This window comes from Cucurbita pepo, chromosome 6 (assembly GCF_057944985.1).
Source record: "Cucurbita pepo subsp. pepo isolate OVF chromosome 6, ASM5794498v1, whole genome shotgun sequence".
In the NCBI taxonomy this organism is placed as follows: domain Eukaryota; kingdom Viridiplantae; phylum Streptophyta; class Magnoliopsida; order Cucurbitales; family Cucurbitaceae; genus Cucurbita; species Cucurbita pepo.
Genome location: NC_141803.1, coordinates 7683430 through 7707864, shown reverse-complemented (window position 1 = coordinate 7707864; position 24435 = coordinate 7683430). Strand labels below are relative to the sequence as shown.

Sequence of the window (24435 nt, the reverse complement as noted above, 5' to 3'; positions counted from 1 at the left end):
TCGAAAACAAACAAAAAGAAAATAAAAGAAAAGAAAAGCAAAGTAAAATGATAAAAATACCATTCAATTAAAACAAAAGAGAAAGAAATTTTGTTTTGAAAATATTACAAAGGAAATTGCAAATGTAAAAATGAAATACAAAATTAAGATCAAATATTTCAAATGGAAAATACAATTATGAAGAAAAATACAAAAGACTCTAAATATGAAAACGGACAAAGGACTCTAAAAGACCGACCAGGGACTGATGCTCCGGAACGACACCCCTCTGTGACCGCACAGCTCTCGAACACCTCCCCGTATCGACTGGTACCTGAAAAAAAAGGGGAGAAAGGGGTGAGTATAAAAATATACTCAGTAAGCAGCCTACTTGTAGGCTCTTTTCGCATCCTTATCTTGGTAGGTAACCACGGTCTTTCTCGGGTTTCTAAGGAGAGTGATCTAAGCTACAACTCTCTTTTCTGTATCATAAAAGGCTTGCCCATCTTATGCACTGAAATGATCAGTGTCCTGAGGTGAGGCGCGACCTCATAAGCAAATCTGAGGGGATCGTATGGCTGGATCTGAATACGTGACTCTCTCTCTGAACATCATCCGTGGAGGTTAACTGACGACCCTCACACGGGACCATACATCCACAAAACGGGGTGCGACCCCCTATGTGCCGGTCAGCTACTGAGTCATCCTAAGTGGCTCCACGTCCCCCGCTCAGGGACGGGTTTCTACGGCCCAGGAGTCTTGTTCAGAAGACCCCTTAGCTATCACCACTAGGTCTGGGCACCTATCACACTTCCCTATCCGGATCTGCAAAGCTCAACGATCACCGTACCGGAGCTCTGTCTCGACGGTATGGTATCGGAGGAGAGAGGGAAGTGGAGGTTCTAATGACACTATCTTCACTGCTCAACTCTAGCGGGCTACCTACAGTTACCGTTGTGACCTATTATTCTTTCTAGGGTGGAACTTGGTGCCTTAGACTTAGATTCGTGTTTCTCTAGGATTCTCGTGCCTGGTGTCACAAACCTATCAGGTTTGGAATTCTGGGTTCTAGTTCCGCCGGTAATCATTTCGCGGGTCTAATTGCACGGTATTCTAGAGGTCCCCCAATCTAGAGTCTCGTCTCGCTTATTTAGCCATAAGCATCCTAATCTAAGCTCATAATTTCTTCCTATTCATCAAGAAAGATAATACAAGCAATCATCATACAATAGAGTTTACACGCAGCTGTTCATGCAAAATTATCAAACATGCTCAACGGGAAGATAACGTCCATCTTTACCTGGAGCGCAGATTTCACAAGTTTCCCAACCTCCTCATGCATACATACATTATCAGAGTTCCAATCAAAACAGATTTAATACACATCTTGTATCTAGCTTTCCATAATCATCTCATATTCGCAGTTTCTATAATAATATGCTAAGACCGGCTAGCTAATTTCATAGGTGGTAGCATGCATGCTTGTTCCTAGCGGTTCCTACAAGTACTGCTCGTGGAAATCCAAATGGCTACTTACTTGGTTGACGCGTGCCTTCCCAAGCTCGAATTATTTGCCGGAAAAGGTTCAAAAAATTCTGGAATTTCCTTGATAGGTCCTAATTCACATAAAAATAGGATCAGAGTTGAAATCGGGGCGAAAAACAAGCAAACGGTGGTCGAACGGAGGGAAAAAAGATCACCCACGCGCCTACACGCGCCTGCACGCGCTCTGGAGGGTGTTCTACGCGTGGATTCTACGCGCACGTACCCATGTGCTTCTTTCTGTGCAGTCGTGGGTCGAGACGGGTCGATTCGGACAGGTCGAAGTGGTCTCGGGCGGTTCGGTTCGCGTGCGGAGCGCCGGTTCGGACTCGGGCCGACCCGGTTGCGCACGCCTGATGCGTTTCTCTAGCCTGCAGTGGCCACATGTCGGTCGTCGGTCCTACTACGCTCCTCTGTACGGCGGCCGACGCGTGGCGGAGATGTTTTCTCTCTCCTGCATTTTTTTCCAAATTTTCCAGAAACCGTGAGTTTTGCGTTTTTGATCCATTTTCTTCCGATTTTCTTATCTTTCAATCCGTAATCCATATCAACAAAGTTTCTTCACGAAAGTTGTAGATCTCATATTCTACTTCTACAATATATTTTTCCTTTATTTTTTTTTCCTCGAACACAGGACGAGTTAAGGCCGTCCAAATATATGGAACAACTCACATTTTCTGTTTTCGATCGGTTTACCCAAGTCCGACTAAACTCCGATTTTCGTCTGATACTCGTCGAGGAACTTCAGGAAACCTGTGTGAATCTTAATTTAGTCACATACCTCAAAAACTCCATATCTAACGCTTAAGAAACTCCTCAGATCTAGATAAAATCGAAACAAGAAGTTCGGAACCTTACTTTGTCCGTTCTCGGATTTTCTTGCCGAAATGAGTGGATTCCACCACCCGAACTCCTTTTCCAGCACTGAGAGAAGTATTGCTTCGAAGTTTCTTACCTTGGATTCGATCTCCAATGGCGATTTGTCATCTCTGTTCTTCCTCTCTCCCAAACCCTAACTTCTTCTCCTTTCTCCATTCTCTCTCTTTTTGTTTTCTATTCTCTTTCTCTTTCTTCTTGGAGCCCAAACAACTAGACCCCTTGGTTTAGAGTAGGGGCAAAATGACTCTTTTTCCCCTATGTTGTTATTTTTATTTTTTTATTTATTTATCTAAAAATTCGGGTATTACAGTATGCAAGATAATTAGGGTTGCATTTAGTTTGATAATAAAACTCTCTTAGTTCAGTTAGGTAGAATGCGGGTCTCTCAAGGAACAGAAAGCTTACGTTTAGTTAGTTAGGGAGTACCAACCAATAGCTAGGGAGTACCAACCAAGTAAAGTAAGTGACCTTACTAGAGGATAGGCTACAATTTTATTTATGAGCATGATGTTTATGATGATGTATGAGTATGATGCTTGAGCTCTGATGCATGTTATATGTACGTGATTTATGTTTTGATGCATGACATACATATTATGTTTGATGCCCTTGATGACATATTATTGATGAGTATGATGTTTCATGACATTTCCTTAATACGATGATGTTTTCCATATTGAGCATGCTATATGATGATGATTTTTCATACTATTGTTAAGCTTTCTTAATCATTCTTAGATGTCATGGACGCTTATTAGGTCCTTAGGGGCATCTAGGTGATTTAGTCCTCATCTCACTTTTTTATGATGCTTGGAGTTAGCTCTTTGGGGGCTAACTCAATCTCTGGGTGCACTCAAGTCTAGACGTATGATTGCTACTCATAATCCTAGAGTGCTCGATCTATTAGAAATGTACTGACCTAGGTCAACATATAAACCGCTCTAGCTCTAATGCCCTCATCTTAGCTTAGATCACTCATGCATACTTAGGAAGATATTTCTATCAATCACCTAAAGGACGAAAAACATAATCTACTCATTCATGCATGCTTATTAGGGATATATTACTATCAACCAATAAGGAAATCATAAGCTAAACATTCAAGCAAACTCAATGGGGAAATAATACTCATTAGTCACCCAGAACACATATCATAATATCTTATCCTCCATTCCAGCACAGCGAAAAGCATAAAAATCGGTATGCATCATAAATTCTCATCCTAGGGGTATTTCGTTAATTTTTCTTAATATATAAAACATTTTCATCCAAATAGCCCTTCTAGAGTCCTAAACATGCATATTCTAACACCTAAGGAAAGATATACTCGCATGCTATTATGTTCTTACACAAGCATTACTTGAGAAAAGTAAGAATGACTATTTACATGGATGACGTATGCCTTGTTGAGCAAGTTTTTTCTTGTGTTAGGAGCTTCAAATTTTCTACAATTTCTCTAGTATAACCTAATTCAAATCATAATAAGGTCCACATCGAGGGAAAAACAATCGAATATAGGTTAAAACGGATAAAAATTGGAACGATACATAGAAGATTAGCATGGCCCTTGTGGAAGGATGACACATAAATTGAAAAATTGTCCAAGATTTTTATAAATCAGAGTGGCGCAGCGGAAGCTTGGTGGGCCCATAACCCACAGGTCCCAAGATCTTGGCTCTCATATGATGCACAACCCCAAGACATTTGAAAGTTATGATATAAAATCATATGATATGAAGGAATATAGCCAGAGAGGTTGTTTTACATTGTTTGATTAATGTGAAAAATGTTTGGGACCTCATGAATTATTGTATGTTACATGCATCGGGGTATTACCCTTTATGATGAACCTTATGAAAAGAAAAATGATCATTATCTTTAACATGATGTAAAGATAGATGGTTGCTACTCTTTTTGGGTTTCCGACAACAACACTAGAGAATGCTCGCCCGACTAGAAGGGACCCAGAAGGTGTGTAATAATTCAGAGTATTACCCTTTATGATGAACCTTATGAAAAGAAAAATGATCATTATCTTTAACATGATGTAAAGATGGTTGCTACTCTTTTTGGGTTTCCGACAACAACACCAGAGAATGCTCGCTCGACTAGAAGGGACCCAGAAGGTGTGTAATAATTCCGAATACGACTTAAAATGACAGGTTCCATTCATGTTTGTATATCCCATTAGGATAGTCACCTAAGGGAAGGTTCCATTCATGTTTGTATATTCCATTATCGTTGCATATTAAGGCCACGATTTTTTCACAAGAATTCTTCCTTATACTCCTCTCAAACTAAATGAGTTAATTTGGGATGACGACTATTGGATTCAAACCTTCGGTCTGCATCTGAACCTAAAATGTAGAGTTTGATCCTCCTAGGCAGCTTGATCTCAGACGAATTACCCCTCAATTCCTTCATCGGATATGCTTTATTTAGTTCCCTAAGTCTAACAAAAACTTCAATTTTAAATAAAATAGGCTAGAAATAAGAGTTTGAGTTTTACCCCCAAAACTTACATGATATTATATTTCTCTAATTGGGAACACGCTTGGAGCCATTACCCTTTCAGGTCTTCTATGAAAATGTTTCTTGGAGGTGCAGAAACCGATTGGGATAAGTCTCACACGACGAATTCGCGTGTATCATCGAATTGAATTTTTTAAGCTCCTCTGGATTACTTCAATGGTGGCCCAAATTTGGGAAATAGATTTGGGGCATTTTGCCCCTTCTTTCCTTCACCAAAATTGTGGTTAATTTTATTTAAAAAGTATAAAAACAAGTTTGGACGGAAATGATGGACTATAGCTCTCAAATTTGGAAGGAACATGAGAACTCAAAACCTGAAAAATGAAAAAGCTTATAACTCGTGATTGAAGGCTCGATGTTGCTTGCTTCTTTCTCCAAATGAACGCACATGGCTCATGACAAGAGAAAAGATCCACCGCCTTTGAAACGTCTAGAACCACCATGATTTTGCAGCTGATCCTTTTGAATTTTTCGCTAGAAAATCTTGTGCCGATAAGAGCTTTGTCGAATTTAGTTTTGAATTTTAGCCATTGGATTTGATGATCTGTGAATGTTCTAGAATATATCCAATTTAGAGGGAGATCCAATAGCTAGATTTCAAGAGACCGTGGATAATGTGCATAAGCCTACTATGGAGGATCTAATTTGGTCAGAAATGACAATTTTGGTGGTTCTTTTAAACTTTATAAATAAGGTAATTTACCCCTTTCCAAAATTTTAATATTATTTTTTTCGAATAATCCAATTTTTTTTTATAAAATTCGTTACCACTTGTTAATCATTTTCTTAGTTCTTATCCATAAAGAATTAAAATTTGGAGAAATTTTGTATCGACTCTTCTTTACACGTTAAGTCCTTTCTCGAGGGAAGTATATCATGTGCTATCATATGAGTGGGGTGACGCATAAAATATATTGTGTACGGGGGAGTGCGAGTCTACAAGCCACTAGTCCTATTCTTTCTAGTATCTCATAAGGATTGATGAACTTGGGGCTTAGCTTCCCTTTCCTATCAAAAGGTGAACATCGCTCTCATGGGTGCTATCTTTAGGAACACAGGGTCTCCTGCATCAAAATTTAAGTTTTTACGCCTTACATCTACATAAATATTTTACGAACTAAAATTTTATTTTTATTAGAAACAAATTTTTTTTTTAAAAAAAATTCAAACTTAAATCAAACAAACCCAAAACTATATGGTTGGGTTGGGTGGAGTTCAGTTTTTGTGATGTCCCATGTTGGTTGGGGAGGGGAAAAAAACACAGGTGTGGAAACCTTCCCTAGCAAACGCGTTTTAAAGTCTTGAGAAGAAGCTCGTAAGAGAAATCCCAAAGAGGACAATATCTACTAGCGGTGGGCTTGGGTCGTTACTAAATGGTATCAGAGCCAGACACTGGGTGATGTGCCAGCAAGGAGGTTGTTCCCCGAAGGGGGATAGACACGAGGCGGTGTGCCAGCGAGGAAGCTGGGCCCTGAAGGGGGGTGGATTGTGATGTCCCACATTGGTTGGGGAGGAGAACAAAACACCCTTTATAAGGGTGTGGAAACCTTCTCCTAACATACACGTTTTAAAGCCTTGAGGGGAAGCCTGTAAGAGAAATATCTCCTATTGGGTCGTTACAGTTTTTAACATAAGTTGTTCGGGTTAAAAAGAATTTACATCCTAAACAATTGAACTCCGAAAAAACTCTCTCACCCTTTCCATTTATGAAAAATCTATTACACCAAATCCACTTGAAAGAATCATTAAATGAGGTAGTTTTAATCATTACCTCCTAAGTTTTTATGTGGTTATTATAGGTCGAGGTAGTTTTAATCATTGAACTCCTAAGTTTTTATGTGGTTATTATAGGACGTATTTAACCGTTGGGATTAGTTTGTTGTGAGTGACTTTGGCCAAGGCTATCGAGGTAAGTGACCTTACTGTTGGAGTTAGTTTACTACGTGTTGTATGATGGTGCGTGCCCTGTGGCCCCTGCATGCACAACGTTTTATTATGTGATATGACTATATGATGTATGAATTATGTGACTGTTTATGCTATGAAACGTAATGGGTTATGTTGACTGTTTGTTTATGTTATGTGAAGTTATGAATGAGATGTTCGTGATATATGCCATAAAAATGTTGATCAATGCCATGGATACACGTAGTATTATCGAGTCATGTCATGAGATGTTTATGCAACTAAAATGTACTTTCATGTTATGTAATATGCCATGTAATGTAAGTCAAGTGAGATGCCATGTAAAGTAAGAAACGTATATGCGATGTTATCACTGCTTACATAATGCCATGTTAAATATGTTAAGGGACCTCATGCATATATGTATGTCACGTGCATCAGGATTCTTCCCATTTATATATTTATGTTCGCCATGATATCATGCGGGCCCTTTTCTATTTTGTGGTGTCCGACGACGTGTAACACGTTGTGCGTGACCAAAGCAGGCCTAGGGGGTATGTATACGAGCCTGCCTGGTGGGTCCATGTACGCGTACATGGGCCGTGTGTGAAGGAGTACCACACACCCAACCCTACCCGGAATAGAAAAGCGCCCAAGGCTATGTAAAGTTTATGAAAAGTTCGGTCCCGCTCATATGTTGCATGTGTTTGCATTCCTAACCCCAACAGTGGGGTGACTTACTGAGTATGTCATAAAATACTGAAGCCCCGTGCTACCTACATTTTTCAGGTAAAGGCAAGACACCAATGTACGGTTAATGGTGGAGCTAAGGACACCATGGAAGTTGGAGAAGGGAGATTTTTAGTTGTTTAATTGTTTTAAGTTAAAGCATTGAATATTGTTTTATTTAGATTTATTTTTTAATTCAGTTATTGAAGGTTTTATTTTCGTAGATAGGTTTTTTTTTTGGATTTAAGAATCTTTATAATAAACTTTGTTGTGTTTTTCCAAGATTATTTATGATGAGCTTCCGCGTAATGAATTATGTATGCATAGGTGACGTCACTAATTAAGTTTAGAAAATTAGGGGCGTTACAAAACTTGTGAAGAAGTTGTGAAAAAAATAAGAATATGCTCCTAATTCGAGAACAAATTGAAGTTGATAATCCACGTAAGTTAATTCTCAGGTACCTCACTTTGGCCTCTTATATCTTGCTCGTTAAGAAGCCAAATAAATTGAGATCAGTCCTAAACAATTTATGGTGTGTAGAACTACACGATTCCTAAAGAAATCAAGTGGACCCTCACTGATCAAGAGAAAAAAAAAAAAAACATGATTTTTAGAGGGTAGAAAGTTGAGATTCTTACGTGCTTCTGCGTCTGATGATGTGGCAGCTCTATAGCTTGCCATGTCATCCTCTTTAGGTTTTTAACCTAGTGAGTAATAAATAGAATAGTTTAACCATTTTTATACCAGGTTCACATTAAGTTTTGATTTGACTCCGAGAAAATATACTGAATTTGGACCTACTCAAGAAAATTGAGGAGCAAACAACTTAGGGAATGTCGCAAAAAGCGATCAAAAACACGACCGAACAAGTAAACCACTATATAGACAAACCTTTGCTCACATTTTTGAATTAATTCAAATACTTTTAGATCGTTTCTCAAAAAAAAAAAAAAAAAAAAAAAAAAAAAAAAAAAAAATTCTAGAAAATAGGCACTATTTGCCACTTACTCAAGAAGTTTGAAGGAATTTCAACGTTGAGAAAGGATCGAGCACCCAAATACAACCAAATTAGTAAGTAACTAATTCGAGAAAGTTTAAAAAAAATACTAGTAGGAGTCGATTAGAACCCTTGGCAAATGATTAACGTTCATATTTAGAAGCCTAATTGACCGCCTTATGAAAGATAAGCCTCAAAAACCTAAAACTTTACCGTTTAGCACAATATTTCGTTTTTCAGTATTCGCTTGTATGAATTGGGAATACAAGTAGTTTTATGATCTCACAAGTACTTAAGCCTACTTTATTGATTTATTTTTCTTTATTTGAGTATGTTGAGCATGATTTATGCCTATGTATAATTTTAAATTCATGTTTGAGAATTTGGAAACTCGTATGTTCCCAATTAGTATTTGGGCGATCGTTATGTGGCCTAGATCATGAGCTATTGTCTTATGATAATTTGATCTTAGAACCTAGCTATTGAGTCACACGAACTTTTTGGGATGATTAGGTACCTTATAGGAATGTTTGGGCATGACCCCTATTCATAAATAATCAACATGGGTTAAGGTTTAGTTATCACCCTAAGGGACTCCAAGAGTCATAAAAGATACACTACTAAGGTAGTTCTGGTTATGCCTAGTGGGAACCATGACTTTATATTTTTCTAGCCCAAGGAGCCTATATGAGTAGATAGTCTACTGTTCTGGCCAATAGAAGCAATGAACACGTAGTTACTATTCTAACTTGAGGAGGGTGCAAGAATAGGTAATTTATTTATTTTGCTTAGGCGGTTGTTGTTTGGTGTCACAGTCAACTATACATTTGTGACACCAAGAAATTTATGGATGATAACTAAGTTAAGTGAGGAAGAGTGTCACAACCACACTAAGAGAAATTAAATTGTGACCCCCACATGCAAGACAATCAAGGAGCGCTCCTCAAGTGGCGCCCATCCGACCATGAGAGGGTCAAGATTGAGAAGTGTCATGATATAACCGAGGAGGATAGTCCATCATCCAAAACACCAAGAGTATGCACTCAAGTTAAGTCGAGGCATACGCAAGATTCGAGAGTTTGAAACGACACGAGTGTCAAAGACAAGCTCGAAGAGGGCTGGGCTTGCAGACCAGAAAAAGGTCTAGGAGGTTTGCGAACCAACTTGTAGGTCCATACGCGCTCGTGTGGACCGTGTGAAGGAAAATTAAGTACACATCCAAATTGCCCATTTAGGATAGCCACCGTAGGAAAATTGACAGTTATGATAGGTCCCACTCATGAAACTGTACGTGATCGCATTTAACTCCAATAGGGGGTCACTTACTGAGTATTTCTTAAAGTACTCAAGTCATGTGCTACTTCCAATTTAGGTAAACAAGTCATGTGCTACTTCCATTTTAGGTAAAGGCAAGACACCCCTGTACAACTAGGGACGCAAGTAAAGACTATAACACATGCATACAATAGAGAATTTTTCAATTTTAATTTTCACTTTTTTTTTTTTTTTTTTTAACTTTCATTATGTTGCTTCAAAGTCGTTTTCAACATGTAAGTCCATGGAAATGTTTTACGATGATGTTTTCAATGTTTATTTCTGCATAAGAGATGATGATATAAGATGGTAGCAACTTTAGATTAGTAGAAAATCTAGAGACGTTACAAAATCTTTGGATGCCCTTTTTAACTGTGAGTCTCGATAAACTTGAAAATAATGTATAGGTAAAATATTCTAATCAATAATAAAATCCCTCTATAAAAAAATTAAAATCAACCGTCTAATATAACCACATAAACACTAATTTGGTTTACTTTGAAGTCTTATATTTTTTACAAATGGCTTACTCTTTCTCTTTTCATTTTTTTTAATTATCCATTATTAGAAACTCCCCATACCCGTGAAAATAATTTCGTGAAGTTTATCGTTCATATATCAAATAGTTATGCTTGTAAGATGTAGTTTAAGGGTGTGTTCTCAAAAGATGAATTCATTGATAAAAAAAATTTCCTCTAATTCTAGTGATTTAAAAACTCTTATGAGTTCTTGCCATTTTGCTTGTTATTTAATGCAATTATTCCGGTTGTTGTCACGTTCGTGTTGGTTTCCAACTATTTGTTGGATTTTTTTATCAATTTATAAATTGTTGAGCACTCCTCTACCGACATTTCAGATTGTCATTGACATTGAATTCTATTTATTGATCATTCATTCTCAAAATTATAGTTCCCCTGTGGATATCTGTCAGTGTTCTTCTCGTTTTTGAAAATGGTCTTCCCAAAATAATTGGTACATCACTGTTCGCTTCGTAGTCTAGAACAATAAAATTTTCTGGAAATATGAATTTATGCACTTGAATTAAAATGTCTTCGATCTTTCCTTAGGGATAAGTGATGGACCTATCGGCTAGTTGGATGGTGACGGTAGTTGGTCTAGCTTCACTAATCCCTTTAACTTCTTGTAAATAGATAGAAGTATTAAGTTGATGCTTGCCCCGAGTCACATAATGTTCGACCTAACTTCTTTTCTCAAATAGATATACAGGAATAGTGAATAAGCGTGAGTCTTTTTTCTTTAGTGGGATTTTATTTTTCAAAATTGCAATACACTTTTCATTTAGTGCCACCACCTTAAATTCTTCAAGCTTCCTTCTATTAGTGAGCACATCCTACAAGAATTTCACATAATTTGGCATTTTCTTCAAAGCTTACACTCGCGGTATGTTTATATGAAAATTGACTTCCTTTTTCTTTTTATTCTTTGTGGAAAAGAAGGTGTTGGTATGTACGTTCTACTCTCTTCTTGATTGTTGACTATCGTTTGCGTTTTAGGAGACTGTACTATTTTAGCATAATTTTTGTTTTGATCCCTATGTTTAGTAGTTTCCTCCTTTCTCTGCTATATATCAGCTGCTATATATCAGCTGCTTCTTCTGAGTGACTATCACTATGTTCTTTTATTTCACCTCTCCTACTAAGTATTTCTTTCCTGTTTCTTGATTCTATTGCTTGACATTGCTCCTTGCCTTTTCTTTTTGGTGTTTCGGTATCTATTCAATTGTGTTAGAGTTCACTTTTCACAACCTCTCCAGAGTTGGTTTTTCTTTGAATTTCTTGAGAATATCCCAAGTTGAATTTATTTTCTATAATATTAAAAATTATTGTAAGACCGGTATAAATAGGGATGAACCGATCCAAACATTGTACAAATATAAGAAAAGTCAATAAAATGATGTGGCAAATTCCTACGTTGCCACGTCACTCATCTCTACCTTTGTCTTTACAATACACGTGATAAAGACATCTTCCCACCTCTGTAACTCGTTCGTTCTCTAGTGAGTCTGTGACCATCTCTACTCATTTCTTCATGAAACTTAAAGACCTACGTACGATTCATTTCAGACTCATTTTTATTCATTTGGTTCAAAAACCACAAAAATATGTTGAGTCAAAGTAAGTTGCTCTTTATTAGCTTACCCAGAAAATCAAGTCAAGTTTCTCTTGATTTGGGCGATTGAGAGCTTATCTCCTCTCAACTTCTTCGGCAACTTAGTTCCTTAATTTGTCCTAAAGCTAATGGTATGTATAAGACCCATATCATGACTCAGCCCATGGAGAATGAATTTTGTGGATAAATTTACAAGGGTGTTATTTGCAAATTGGATTTCACGTGGGTTAATTTTTATCTTTCACTTTTTTAGAATTATTTTTTCAAAAATACTCTTTTTAGGGCTTTTTCCTATCTTTTGGTGACTATTCATGGGCTCTACTCATTTCTTTTTTTGGGTAAGGTTGAATGCATAATACTTGTTTATACATGATTAGTGCAGGCGCGCATGAATCTATTAGGCGGACTCATATACGTACCCTTGGGTCTGACTACGGGCTAGCACACATTCATGCTGCTGGACACACACTTGGTGGGTTTCACGTGCCACCCTCAAGTACAAATTTAAGACGGTGCGACCCAATTCAGGAGCACTCACCCTAAACCATCTTCCTGTTTAACCCCAAATCTTTTCCAAGGCTAGTTTACGAAATCGTAACTTCTTCATAATGGTGTTAATATAACGCATGCGGAAACAATTTGGATCTTAGGCACTTTTAGAACATCAATTATAGTAAATAACGAGCATGTTCATGCAAATTTGAGATCACCAAATTTTGACACTTAAAATTCCACTCAAATGTTTGGGATTATGTGGCAAGCATGCATGTTTGAATTAAACAAATTTTGACACTCAAAATTTCACTCAAACTTGTGGGTTTATTTCGCAAACATGCAAGTTTGGTTAAACCAAATTTTGACACCTCAAAATTCCACTAACATGGATTTTTCCATTAAATGAAGTCAACATTTTGACTTTCTTCATTTTAATTCAATAATTAATTTGAATGATGAATTTCAAATTAAAGTAACATTAAATGATTAATTAAACGATTTAATTCAAATTTAATATTAATTCAAATGTCGATCCCAATCAATTCCGACACATAATTGATTAAGATATTTAAATCTTATTTAAATATCTCAGATTCTCTCTTTTTGTTTAATTCGTAAATAAAACAAAAATGCGGTTAAATATATCGTATATATGTAGCGCATATTCCCTAATTTGAATTCGAACACTTCAAACTCAATCTTCACACTGTTCTATGGTTTAGTCCGATATGAGCTAGCAGAGGGACCTAATGGACCTATAGATCATGGGCTCCAACGATCCAAGATTAACCGGTTAAACTCATTAACCTTGTTAACCAACATTCATTAACTACTAGGACACTCCACTATAGCCTAGTAGTTGCACTCCCCTCACTATAGATATATTTCTGTCCATTTGATATAACCATGATTAGTAAGTCGATCCTTCACAGGTTGTTCATAACTAGAGCTGGGTCAATTTACCGTTTTACCCCTAAAGTTACTTCTTGTTCCTTATGTCTCACTGATCCTCTAATGAACAATTGGTTTGTGGTCCAACCAGTAAACCGAATCCCTCTCAGGCTAATGAGAGGGTGGGGCCCCTTGTTCAAGACCTGGAGTCCGTGCTTAAGGGAACTACCTCTCTTCTATCCCTAAAAGTGGGTAGGAGTGAATTCCTTCTTGCACCCCACGTCCCCAGCCATTCACCCAGTCTTACCCCTAAAATGGTTGGCCTATTGAGTCAGCGAACTAGAGTCACTCTCACCCGTGCAAATCTAATGATAATTCCGAATAAACAGGAGTTCATGGTTAGCTCAGGATTAAAATCGAGTTACCTAGGTTATCGAATGAAAAGAAAATCAGTCTCAACAGTAAACGACATTATAAAGTGAGAGTGGTTTTCTTCATGGTCCGATCTTATGCAATACTCATTGCATACGACGCCCCCACTCACATGTCTCCACATGTACAATTTAGTGATCACATTGTTTATATCATATACAAAAGTGGGCCGCATCCATAGTGTCCCCGAATAAGGTACTCAGCATTATCCTTATACTATAGATCATTTTGACTATATACTTGAACTTGATCCACTCTTATGTCTCTACATATAGTTCAAGTAATCCTACTATAGCCAGAGTGTTCTTAGTTTATTGGATTTAGATTAATGATCGTAAAGTTCACTTTATTCAATAACAATCTTTACTGAATAAATAACAATAATAACTTTATTGAAAATAGAATATGTTTTTGTTTACAAACTATGAGTTTTAGGACATAAAACCCAACAAGTTCAAGTAATCATACTATAGCCAGAGTGTTCTTAGTTTATTGGATTTAGATTAATGATCGTAAAGTTCACTTTATTCAATAACAATCTTGACTGAATAAACAACAATAATAACTTTATTGAAAATAGAATATGTTTTTTGTTTACAAACTATGAGTTTTAGGACATAAAACCCAATACTTCCTTACCCGTTTGTACACTCAATAGAAGTTCTCATCTCATTCTAACTACCCATGTAATATCAAGTCCTTCTTAGCTTAATCATTATTAGATGTTATGGAGGTTTCTTAGGTCCTTAGAGGCATCTAGGTGATTAAGTCCTCATCTCACGTTTTTTAAGATTCTTGGGGTTAGTTCCTTGGGGCTAATCAAATCTCTAGGTACACTCAAGTCTAGACATATGATCGCTATTCATAATCCAAGGGTACTCGATCTATTAGAAATGTACTGGCCCAGATCAACATGTAAACTGCTCTAGCTTTAGGGACCTAATCTTAGCCTGGTTCACTCATGCATACTTTGTTAGGGAGATATTTCTATCAATCAACTCAAGCACGAAAAATATAATCTACTCATTCATGCATGCTTATCAGGGAGATGTTGCTATCAACTAGCAAGGAAATCATAACCTAAACATTCAAGCAAACTCAACGGGGAAATAACACCCATTAGTCACCCAGACCACATATCATAATATCTTATCCTCCATTCTAGCACAACAGAAAACATAAAAATTGGTCTGCTTCATAAACTCTCATCATAGGGTATTTTGTTAATTTTCCTTAACATATTTAGCATTTTCATCCAAGATATGCTCGCATGCTTTTATGTCCTTACGCAAGCATTATAGTCAGAATGACTATTTATGTGGATGATGCATGCCTTGCTGAGCAAGCTTTTTCTTGTGTTAGGAGCTTCAAATTTTCTAAAATTTCTTTAATATAACCTAATTCAAATCATAATAAGGTCAACATCAAAATCGGAAAAAAAACAATCAAATAGAGGTTAAAACGGGTAATAATTGGAACGATACAAAGAAGATCAACATGGCCCCTGCGGAAGGATGACACACACAAATCGAGAAATGGTCCAAATTTTTTATAAATTAGAGTGGCGTAGCGGAAACGTGGTGGGCCCATAACCCACAGGTCCCAGGATTGAAACTTGGCTTTGATATCAATGGTAATACTCCTAATTTTGTGTTACATTGTAGACGTCAACACATGCATGTCTTATGTACATACGCGGAAAATTGAAAATAAACACAACAATCTTTTAAGTCGAGGCCCACGTTTTAGCTAAAGATGTGGCTTACTCTATCGTTGTCACGTAACGTCAAACAGCGCGAGCAGCCCTTCAGCTCGACTAGGCTTTAGCCCGATTTCCACCATTTCGACCCTCTCGGGCCCGTTTTCGGCCCCGATTATTATTAATTTAATTGTGGGAGTTGACAAATAGTCTAATAGGAAAGAAAACCCCAGCAACGACGCTCCGAGAGCTTACGTTTAGCTAATTAGAAAGTACTTTGGCTCGACTTAGTGAAAACGGCTTACAACGACGCTTCGGGAGCTCTACGATTATTTCAACACGGTTCACCAGTTTTCGCCACGGTCTCCACCATTTCAACCCTCCTAGACCCGTTTTCGGCCCCGATTAAGGTAATTGAGGTCATTTTAGAGTCATATTTCACATTTATTAAATTATTATTAATTTAATTGTGAAACACTAATGAAAGGTGGCAAATTGTGTGATAGGAAACAAAACCTCGGCAATGTTGGGAACAGCTCTCAAAGAACGGGAGCTTATGTTTATCTAGTTAGGGAGTACTTTGGCTAGAGCCAACCAAGTAAGTGACCTTACTATAAGATAAGCTACAATTGTTTGGGCTACAGTTTTATTTATGAGCATGATGATGTATGAGTATGATGATGTATGATGTTTATGATGATGTATGAGTATGATGCTTGAGCTGTGATGCATGTTATATGTACGTGATCTATGTTTCAATGCATGACGCACATATTATGTTTGATGCCCTTGATAGCTTATTATTGATGAGTATGATGTTTTATGACATTTTCTTAATATAATGATATTTTTCATATTGAGCATACTTTAGGATGATGATTGTTCATACTATTGTTAAGCTTGTTAAGCTTTCTTAATCATTCTTAAATGTCATGGAGGCTAATTAGGTCCTTAGGGTCATCTAGGTGATTTAGTCCTCATCTAGCATTTTTTATGATGCTTGGGTTAGCTCCTTGGGGGTTAACCCAATCTCTGGGTGCACATAAGTCTAGACATATGATCGCTACTCATAATCCTAGGGTGTTCGATCTATTAGAAATGTATTGGCCTAGGTCTACATGTAAACTGCTCTAACTCTAGTGACCTAATTTTAGCTTGGTTCACTCATGCATACTTTGTTAGGGAGATATTTCTATCAATCACGTAAAGCACGAAAAACATAATCTACTCATTCATGCATGCTTATTAGGGAGATGCTCCTATCAACTAGCAAGGAAATCATAATCTAAACATTTAAGCAAACTCAAAGAGAAAATAACATCCATTAGTCACCAAGACCACATATCATTATATCTTATCCTCCATTCTAGCACAATATGCATCATAAATTCTCATCCTAAGCGTATTTTGTTAATTTTCCTTAACATATATTGAATTTTAATCCAAATAGCCCTTCTAGAGTCTTGAACATGCATAATCTACCACCTAAGGCAAGATATGCTTGCATGCTAGTATGTCCTTGCGCAAGCATTACTTGAGAAAAGTAAGAATGATTATTTATATAGATGACGCATGCCTTGTCGAGCTAGCTTTTCCTTGTGTTAGGAGCTTCAAATTTTCTAAACTTTCTCTGGTATAACATAATTCAAATCATAATGAGGTTAACATTGAAATCGGAGAAGAATAGTCAAATAGAGGTCAAAACATGTAAAAATTGGAACGATACAGAGGTGATTAGCATGACCCTTGCAGAAGGATGACACACACAAATTGAGAAATGGTCCCAATTTTTTTATGTATCATAGTGGCCCAGCGGAAGCGTGGTGGGCCCATAACCCATAAGTCCTAAGATCGAAACCTGGCTCTAATATCAAACCTACATTGCTGACGTCAGCACATGCATGTATTAAACAAAACAATCTTTTAAGCCAAACCGTGACAACAATCTGGCAGCTCTATGGCTCGACTTGACATAAACGGCTTACAACGACGCTCCGACAGCTCTACAACTGTTTCAGCTCGGCTCACCGATTAAGGTAATTCAGACGGAAACAGTTCTCAATGAACGGGAGCATATATTTAGCTAGCTAGGGAGAACTTCGGCTAAGGCCAACCAAGTAAGGTCAAAGTAAGGGAGCATCGGCTAAGGCCAACCAAGTAAGGTCAAAGTAAGGGAGCATATATTTAGCTAGCTAGGGAGAACTTCGGCTAAGGCCAACCAAGTAAGGTCAAAATAAGTGACCTTACTATAGGATATACTACAATTGTTTGCTTTACAGTTTTATTTATGTGTATGATGATGCACGTTATATGTACGTGATTTATGTTTCGATGCATGACCTACATATTATGTTTGATGTTCTTGATGACTTATTATTGATCAGTATGATGTTCCATGACATTTTCTTAATATGATGATGTTTTCCATATTGAGCATGCTATATATGATGATGATTGTTCATAATATTGTTAAGCTTGTTAAGCTTTCTGAATCATTCTTAGATGTCATGGAGGCTTATTAGGTCCTTGGGTCATCTAGGTGATTTAGTCCTCATCTCGCAATTTTTATGATGCTTGGGGTTAGCTCCTTGGGGGCTAACCCAATCTCTAGGTGCATTTAAGTCTAGACATATGATCACTACTCATAATCCTAGTATATTCTTTCTATTAGAAATGTACTGGCCTAGGTCTACATGTAAACTGCTCTAGCTCTAGGGACCTAATCTTAGCCTGGTTCACTCATGCATATGTTGTTAGGGAGATATTTCTATCAATCACCTCAAGCACGAAAAACATAATCTACTCATTCATGCATACTTATTAGGGAGATGCTTCTATCAACTAGCAAGAAAATCATAATCTAAACATTCAAACAAACTGAACGGGGAAATAACACTCATTAGTCACCCAGACCACATATCATAATATCTTATCCTCCATTCTAGCACAATGGAAAACATAAAAATCAGTATGCATCATAAACTATCATCATAGGGTATTTTTTAATTTTCCTTAACATATATAGCATTTTCATCCAAGATTTGCTCGCATGCTATTATGTCCTAACACAAGCATTACTTGAGAAAAGTCAGAATGACTGAATATGGATGAGGTGTGCCTTGCTGAGCAAGCTTTTTCTTGTGTTAGGAGCTTCAAATTTTATAAAATTTCTCTAGTATAACCTAATTCAAATCATAATAAAATCAACATTGAAATCGGGGAAAAACAATCGAATTTGATTAAAACAGGTAAAAATGAGAAGAATAGATTAGCATGGCTCCTACAAAATGATGACACACACAAATCGAGAAATGGTAAAAAAAATTTATATATCAGAGTGGCGCAGCAGAAGCGTGGTGAGCCCATAACCCACAGGTCCCGGGATTGAAACCTGGCTCTGATATGATGCACAACCCCGAGACATGAAAAATGTTAGGCCCCATTAATACCTTACCTTACCTTAAGACCAAATAGGTTTAGAGCATTTTTGCCCTTCTTTCCGTATGAAAAATGTTAGGCCCCGTTAATACCTTACCTTAAGCGTGGCTATTATTGGATTCAAAGCTTCGATCTACATCTGATCCCAAGACGTAGAGCTAGAGTATAATGGGATATGTCTCACATTCGATCTACATTAGTGTGTAAAATCAAGCTCCTTTCGGATCAAATTTGGTAAATAGGTTTAGAGCATTTTTGCCCCTTCTTTCCTTAACCATTCTTATTTAGAAAATATAGAAATAAGTTTGGAGGGAAATGATGGACTATAGCTCTCGAATTTGGAAGGAACATGAGAACTCAAAACCTAAAAAATGAAAAAGCTTATAACTCGTGATTGAAGGCTTGGTGTTGCTTGCTTCTTGCTCCAAATGAACGCACATGGCTCATAACTTAAGAGAAAAGATCCACCACCTTTGAAACATCTAGAACTACCAAAATTTCGCAGTTGACCCTTTTGGATTTTTTGCTAGAAAATCCTATGCCGATCAAAGATTTGTTGAATCTCATTGTATGAAATGACCTGTGAACGTTCTAGATCATAGCCAATTTACAGGGAGATCCAACGGTTAGATTTCAAGAGATTGTAGATTATGTGCATAAGCGTACTCTCGAGGATTTAATTTGGTCAGTAATGACAATTTGGTGATTCTTTTAAACTTTATAAATAAGGTAATATACCACTTTCTGAAAATTTTAATATTATTTTTCTCGAATGATCCTAATTTTTTTTTATAAAATTCATTACCTCTTGATTTTTCTATCTAATATTTGTACCGACTCTTCTTTATATGTTAAGTCCTCTCTGAAGGGAAGTGTATCATGTGCTATCACATGAGTGAGGTGATGTCTATTTTCTTAACATGGACACATTTGCGTACGGTAGATAAGTTTTATGGGAGTGTGAGTCTGTGGGCCACTAGTCCTATTCTTTCTAGTATCTCAAAAGGATGGATGAACTTGGGGCTTAGCTTCCCTTTCTTACCAAAATATGAACATCCCTTTCATGGGTGCTATCTTTAGGAACACATGTCTCCTGCATCCGAAATTTAAATTTTTACTCCTTACATCTACGTGAATATCTTTACGAACTAAAATTTTATTTTTATTAGAAACAATTTTTTTTTTTTAAAAAAATCGAACTTAAATCAATCGAACCCAAAACTATATGTTGGGTTGGGTGGATTTCAGTTTTTGTGATGTCCCACATTGGTTGAGGAGGAGAACAAAACACCCTTAAGCGTGTGTAAACCTTCCCCTAGCAGACGCGTTTTAAAGCCTTGAGAGGAAACCCGTAAAACAAAGCCCAAAGAAGACAATATCTGCTACCGGTGGGCCTGGGTCTTTACTAAATGATATCAGAGCCAGACACCGGACGATGTGCGAGTGAGGAGGTTGTTCCCCGAAGGGGGATAAACACGAGGCGTGTGCCAACGAGGATGCTGGCCCTCAAGGGGGTGGATTGCAATGACCCACATTGGTTGAGGAGGAGAACAAAACACCCTTTGTAAAGGTGTAGAAACCTTCCCCTAGCAAACACGTTTTAAAGCCTTGGGGGAAGCTCGTAAGAGAAATATCTGCTACTGGGTCATTACAGTTTTTAGCCTAAATTGTTCGAGTTAAAATGAATTTACATACAACTGAACTCGAAAAAAACCCTCCCACCCTTTCTATTTATAAAGATCCTATTACACCAAACCCACTCCAAAGAATCATTAAATGAGGTAGTTTTGATCATTGATTACTAAGCCAAAGCAAATGGCTAAAAATAAATCTCTCTATTTTTTTATTTATATATAATAAATGCATTGCTTTGGAAGAATGGGTCTCATTGTTTTCAAGCTATTTCATAAAATTAGATGCATCAATGAGATTCTTTTATCTTCGCATTGATTTTAAATGGAGTTGGTTCATTCATTTAAGGAGAATATTAAATATAGTTGGTAATTGTGTGGTCTTTAAATACATTTAAATAAATAGAATATGTAATGACCTATGTTACCATATGTATATCATGGCCCAAAAACTATATTAAGAAATACTTTATTTTAAAAAATTTCATGGGCTTAAAAATTTATAAACTTGTAATACAGTCAAATCACAAGATCTCCTAAAAGATATTTAAAGTCGAACATTATTAAACTATTTTATCAATGGACATACAAAATGATGGTTTATCGCTAAATTTTATGGCCTCCTGGAAGGTATTCGATAACGAGTATTTAAAAATAATCAATAAGTGACCCTATTTTTAATTGGGGCAAAAAATAAATAAATAAATGAACGCAGTAACTATTGTTTCATGTTTTTTAAGACTTAAAATCGTATCTATAGTGTTGAGTTTAGATTTCATTTCTGGGTGAGTTTGGATGCTAGGGGCTTGTGTTATATGGCCTCTTGAACCGTGTTTGAATCCGCATGCTTGACTCGACATGATGCCGCAACCCACACTCCTCCTAAGCAATTGCTTAGCTTGGCTCTACGACTTCAAATGGCTTGGGTTGCTCCATTTGTTCCAATGTTTTCTAGACCTTCCTCTTTTTATTTATTTTTTTTTCCTCCTAGTATTTCTAAAAGAAATTGAGATGAGTATGACCAATATTTGCCCAACTTAAAGAATTCTAAGATAAATTACAGGTTTAATTGTCGGCATTAGGTAAATTAAAATGCTCCATGTGTTCTAATCCGGTGTTGTGAATTCTTATAGGTTGACTTGGATTTCAAAGGATAGATTTGGACTAGCTCCATAGTTAAATTAGCAACTTCGACTTAAGTTACTCAATTAAGTGGCTCCACTTTTGGCTTCGTTGAGAGAATTGTATGATGTATGATTACACGTGCCTTGTGTCCCTATGTTGTGTTATGTCATATTTATAAGTTGTGCTATAATGTGATTATTCCTTGTTATAGAATAATATGATGTTGATAATCTTTGATGCATAAACCTCCATACACCACGTTGTGTAAGGTATGTTAAGTATGAAAGATCTGACAAGAATTATATATGCATGATTCATAGGTTCGTTATGTTATTAACCTACATTACTACTTTTCCCGTTTATAAAATTAGGCAAAGAATCGAGAGTAATTCAAGGAAACTTTTTGGGTAAGCCTTCTCGATTTTCTTCAAAAATCTTCCTTTATAGAAAATTTCAAAGGCTACTTTTGGTCTCTTTAGACTACGAGGAAAGTGTTTAATACGAGGATAGAGTTTTTCCATTGAAACCCTCATTAAAAAACTTTGAAGTTAGTTGTTTTTTATTCATGTACAATCTATCCCAAAAGTTTCTTCGAGCTCAAATACGCAGTTTTTCATGAAAAGCTCAAAGAATAATAAGAAAAGAAAGACCCTCGCTCTAACATCTTATATCTTGCCCGTTAATTAGTCAAATGAATTGAGATCAATCCTAAACAATTTATGGTGTGTAGAACTACACGATTCTTGAAGAAATCGAGCAGAAACGCTCACTGATCAAGAGAAAAAACATGATTTATAGAAGGTAGAAAGTTGGGGTTCTCACGTGCTTCTATGTCTAGAAGTAAATGATGATGATGTGGTCGCCCTAGAGCTTGTCATGTGATCCTCTTTAGGATTTTAACCTATTGAGTAATAAATAGATTACTTTACTTATTTTTAGACTAGTTCTCACAATAAGAAAATAAACTCAATTTGGGACGTACGCAAGAAAATTGAGGAGAAAACAACTTAGGGAATGTAGGTAAAAGCGATCTCGAACACCATCGAACAGGTAAACCACTATATAGACCAACCTTTGCTCACATATTTGAATCGGTTCAAATACTTTTAGACCGGTTCTCAAAAAAATATTTATTGTTCTAGAAAATAGACACTATCTACTTAGAAATTTCAACCTTGGAATGTGAATCGAGCACCCAAACATAACCAAATGAGTAAGTAACTATTTCGATCAAGTTTCAAAAAATACTTGTAGGATTCGATTAGAACCTTTGACAAATAAATAACATCTATATAAGCCTCATTGACCGCATTATGAAAGATAAGCCCCAAAAATCTAAAATTTTATAATTTAACACGATATTCAGTTTTACAGTATTCACTTGCATGCATCATGCAAGTAGTTTTATTATCTAACAAGTACTTAAAGCATGCCTTATTGATGTATTATTCTTCATTTGAGTATTTGGAGCATGATTTATGCATATGTATAATTTTAGATTCATGTTTGAGGGTTTAGAAACGCGTATGTGCCCAATTAGTATTTGGGCGATCGTTATGTGGCCTAGAGTGCCTGCTATTACTATTTTAGATCATGAGCTATTGTCTTACGAAAGTTGATCCTAGAATCTAGCTATTGAGTCACATGAAATTTTTGGGTTGATTAGGTACCTTATAGGAACGTTTGGGCATAACCCCTGTTCATAAATTAACTAACATAGGTTAGGGTTTACTTGGTACATAGGAATTAGTTATCACCCACCAGGGACTCCAAGAGTCATAGAATGTACACTACTAAGGTAGCTCTGGCTATGCCTAGTGGAGAACTATGGCCTTATACATTTCTAGCCCAAGGAGCCTGTATGAGTAGGTAGTCCTCTGTTCTAGCCAATAGAAACAACGAATACGTAGATACTGTTCTAACCTGAAGGCGAAGTCATACGAAGTTGTAAGAATAGGTAATTTATTTATTTAGCCTAAAAGGGCGAAGTCATACGAAGTTGTTGCTTGGTGTCACAATCAATGATATGATTGTGACACCGATAAAGTTATCGAGGATGATGACTAAGTTAAGTGGGGGACAGTGTCACAAGCACACGAAGAGAAAATAAGTTGTGACCCCCACATGCAATACAGTCAAGGGGCGCTCCTCAAGTGGCGCCCATCCGACCATGGGATGGTCAAGATTGAGAAGTGTCATGATATAACCGAGGAGAATAGTCCATCATCCAAAACATCAAGAGTATGCACTCAAGTTAAGTCGAGGCATACGTAAGATTCGAGAGATTGAAGCGACACGAGTGTCAAAGACAAGCTCGAAGAGGGTTGGGTTCGCCTGACCAAAAAGGGGTCTAGGAGGTGTGGGAACTATTTGCGGTTGTCTTGTTTTTGTTCTTGTTTTCAACTATTTGTTGGACATTTCAGAGTGTGACATTGAATTCTATTTGTTGATATTCATTCTCAACATTATAGTTTATTTGTGAATATCTACCAATGTTATTCTGGTTTTCAAAAATAGTCTTCCTAAGATAATTGGAACATCATGGTCCGTTTCATAGTCTAGAACAATAAAATTGGCTAGAAATAAGAATTTATCCACTTGAATTAAAATGTCTTCGATCTTTCTTTAGGGATAAGTGATGGACCTACCGGCTAGTTGGATGGTGACGGTAGTTGGTCTAGCTTCACTAATCCCTAACTTCTTGTAAATAGACAGA

At 36.8% G+C, this 24435-nt stretch overlaps 1 long non-coding RNA gene and 3 other non-coding genes across 5 annotated transcripts; 3 read left to right on the top strand and 1 right to left on the bottom strand.

Annotated features, from left to right (window-relative positions):
• Positions 1 to 37: 37 nt before the first annotated feature.
• LOC111796766 (uncharacterized) lies at positions 38 to 2576 on the bottom strand. Of its 2 annotated transcripts, none has more exons than XR_015421334.1 (5): positions 2380 to 2576; positions 2194 to 2274; positions 1680 to 1975; positions 1517 to 1595; positions 38 to 313 (listed from the first exon to the last, which is right to left on the bottom strand). It is a non-coding gene; the product is annotated as an uncharacterized LOC111796766 (long non-coding RNA). The 2 variants fall into 2 exon arrangements; XR_002815416.2 differs by having other exon boundaries at positions 1684 to 1975.
• A 1332-nt stretch (positions 2577 to 3908) lies between these two features.
• LOC111797754 (U6 spliceosomal RNA) lies at positions 3909 to 4012 on the top strand. The gene has a single exon (XR_002815580.2). It is a non-coding gene; the product is annotated as a U6 spliceosomal RNA (small nuclear RNA).
• An 11258-nt stretch (positions 4013 to 15270) lies between these two features.
• On the top strand, positions 15271 to 15376 carry LOC111797751 (U6 spliceosomal RNA). Its single transcript, XR_002815577.2, has one exon. It is a non-coding gene; the product is annotated as a U6 spliceosomal RNA (small nuclear RNA).
• Positions 15377 to 17211: 1835 nt separating this feature from the next.
• On the top strand, positions 17212 to 17317 carry LOC111797795 (U6 spliceosomal RNA). The gene has a single exon (XR_002815620.2). It is a non-coding gene; the product is annotated as a U6 spliceosomal RNA (small nuclear RNA).
• Positions 17318 to 24435: the final 7118 nt, after the last annotated feature.